The following is a 3276-nucleotide window of genomic DNA, read 5'->3' as shown; positions in this document are numbered from 1 at the left end:
TTTTAAAAATGGAAAAACACCAATTGTTTCTCAGTTTGTCACACTCTGGTGTCTTGTGTGTTCCTGGATGCTATGTCACTGGTCTTTCAAATACCAGTCACCCAAAGCAAACAGATTTCAGCAGGGCTTCCAGACTAAGAACAGACAAGGAAGGAGGGACCTGCTGCCCACTATGGAGGACTTAAGAGTGAACACTCTTTGGATAGCAACCAAATATTTTCAGATACTGCAAACATCATGATTAGAAGCAGAACATTATCAGAGATAGGGTCGGAGATGAGTCTCTCAAAGCCATCAAAATATGACTGACGAGGAGCAAGTTTCTCATAATGACATAAACAGAAAAATCTGCTTGGAAAGTACAAAGCATAAATGTAGGAAAACTGAAAGTCATCAAAAATGAAATAGAACACATAAAGATGAATATCCTAGCGGTTACTGAAATAAAATGGACTGGTAGTGGTCACCTTGAATCAGAAAACCCATATAGTTTACTATGCTCAAAATGATACAATAACATTCTTCATCAAAAGAGATATTTCAAGATATATATTGAAGTACAAAGTTTTTTTATGATAGGAGTATATCTATCTATACTTAAGGATATTTAATAAATATAACTTATTCAAATTTGTGCAAAAAGTCCTAAAGCTAGTGATGAAAATGCAAAGTTGGAAACAAAGAGGAACAGGAGTTGCAAACTATGGTTTTGATGATAGATATGAAACAAGATTTCATGATACCAGACCAATAAAATATTCATAGCGAATATCTTTCATTAGCCACACAAATGACAACTGTGCACATGGCTTCTCTAGATGGAATACACATAAATCAAATCAGTTACATCTGTGGGAAGAGATGATGGAAATGCTCAGGATCATCAGCTAAAAAGAGGCCAGGGGATAGATCCTCAGTTACTCCTCTGTAAGCCCAGATTGACGCTGAAGAAGATGAAAACAAGTCCACGAGAGCCAAAAGCTGGCATGGAGTCTGTCCTACCTGAATTTGGGGAACACTAAGAACAGAAAACCCAGTGAGCTGTGTGGGGTGACATCAAGAACATCAATCACAATGAAAGCAAAAATTCCTTGAAAAGACATGAAAGAAAGGCAAGATCAGTGTGGATGTCAGACGAGACTCTGAAACTCACTTTTAGTTGTACAGCAACTGAGGCAAATGAGAAAAAAACAAAAAAATAAAATCAAAGAATTTTAAAATGTAGCCTGAGAAGATAAATTAAAATATTAGAATGAAAAGTCCAAAGACCTAGAGTTAGAAAACCAAAAAAGGGGAGAATCTTCTCAGCATATCTTAAACTGGAAGAGCTAAAGAGAAAAAAAATCAAGGTTCAACTTGCAATATTGAAAGATTCTGTGTGCAAAATATTGAATAATTCAGGAAGCATCCAAAGAAGATGGGCATACTGCACAGTCCACTTACCAAAGAGAAGTGATTAGCAAACCACCATTTCAGGAAACAGCACACGAGCAAGAGCCAAAGAATGGCACAGAAGGAAGAAGTTCAAGTTGCACTGAAAGCACAAGGCTCCAGGACTTAATGGAATACCAATTGAAATGTTTCAACAAGCTGATACTAAAAGCACGCACTCATTTGTACTAGAACATTTGCATGGTAGATACTTGGCCAACTGACTGGAAGAGATCCATATTTGTACCCATTCCAAAGAAAGGTAACACAACAGAATACAAAAGTTAAAGGACAATATCATTTATATTACAAGCAATGAAAAAATCTGTTAAAGATCATCCAACAATGGTTGCAGGAAGAATATTGGCAGGGAAGAAACTGGCTAACTTCAGAGTAGGATTTGGCACAAGGGATACCATTGCTGATGTCAGATTGATCTTGGCTGAAAGCAGGGACTGACAGATGTTTACTTGTGTTTCACTGACTATGAAAAGTCCTTTGACTGTGTGGATCATAACAAAATAGGAATGACTTTGAGAAGAATAGGAATATTAAAACATAAATTTTGCTTGTGCAGAACTCGTGTAATGATCAAGAGGTGGTTATGTGAACAAATAAGAGAAAGTTTTGCACTAGGGTTTTATACTCTCACTATATTTATTCAATCTGTTTATTAAGCAAATAAAGAAACTGGATTCTATGAAGAAGAATGCGGCATCAGGTTTGGAAGAGGGTTTGTTAACAATTTGCTATATGCAGACGACACAACCTTGCTTGCTGAAAGTGAGGACTGGAGGCACTTTGTGGTGAAGCTAAGAAGTTCGGCCTGTGCACCTCAATGCACAGAAAGCTGGAACCCCTGCAACTGGACCAATAGGTAACGTCATGATAAATGTAGAGACGTTTGAAGCTATCGAGGACAATCAACACTCACAGAAGCAGCAGCTAAGACATCAAATGAAGCATTGCATTGGGTCAATCTGCTGCACAAGACCTCCTTAGAGTGTTATAAAGCGAGGGGATTACTTTGTGGACTATGATGGGCCTGACCCAAGCCTTGGTATTTTCAAGTCGGAGTTTGAATAAGAAAATCAGAAGATGAATCAATTCATTTCCATGATGGTGCTGGTGAATAATATTGAATGTAAAACGAACTGACAAAATAACCAGTAAATCACTGTTGGCAGAAGTATCCCCAGAATGCTCCTCAGAGCTTCTTGGTTATCTTATTAGGAGAGACCTGTCCCTGAAGAAGGACGTCCCACTTTGCAAAGTGAGAGCAGCAGTGAAAAAGAGGAAGGCCACAGACAAGAGGAATTGACACAGCGGTGTGACAATGGGCTCGAAATAAGAGCAATGGTGGGGATGACACAGGACTGGGCAGCGCTTTGTTCCTTTGTACACAGCCTCACTATGGGTTGCAACTGGCTTTATGACACCTAACAACAACAACAATAATAACAAAGGTGGTAGAACAAGCTCCCATCTATATGTTTCCATAATAGAAGTAAATGACTTCAATTCAATATATTTTGATACCTTCTTTTTTCCCAGGAATCTGCTGTGAGACAGAGCTGCACCGGTATAATTTTTAGTGACTTCAGAGTGGGCTCATGAGTCTGCATTTCTGTATCATCCCTCTAATCAGTCTTTACTGAGTATGTAGGGGCTAGGAGGCTGTGCAACACTAGACACCATAGGCCTGTCGGGAGTTTAGATGGAGATTTTTAGTGAGCAGAGACGAGGCTGGACGCTCCCCAATGTGAATCTGTAAGCCTACCTCCCCATTTAGACAGACAGCTCATTCATCTCAGGCAACTCTTTTGGGTGCAATTCGCCTGTCAT

This window comes from Echinops telfairi, unplaced genomic scaffold (genome assembly GCF_000313985.2).
Source record: "Echinops telfairi isolate 266 unplaced genomic scaffold, ASM31398v2 ScPeMD7_11;HRSCAF=52, whole genome shotgun sequence".
NCBI classification, from domain to species: Eukaryota; Metazoa; Chordata; class Mammalia; order Afrosoricida; family Tenrecidae; genus Echinops; species Echinops telfairi.
Note: the sequence above shows the minus strand (reverse complement) of the source record.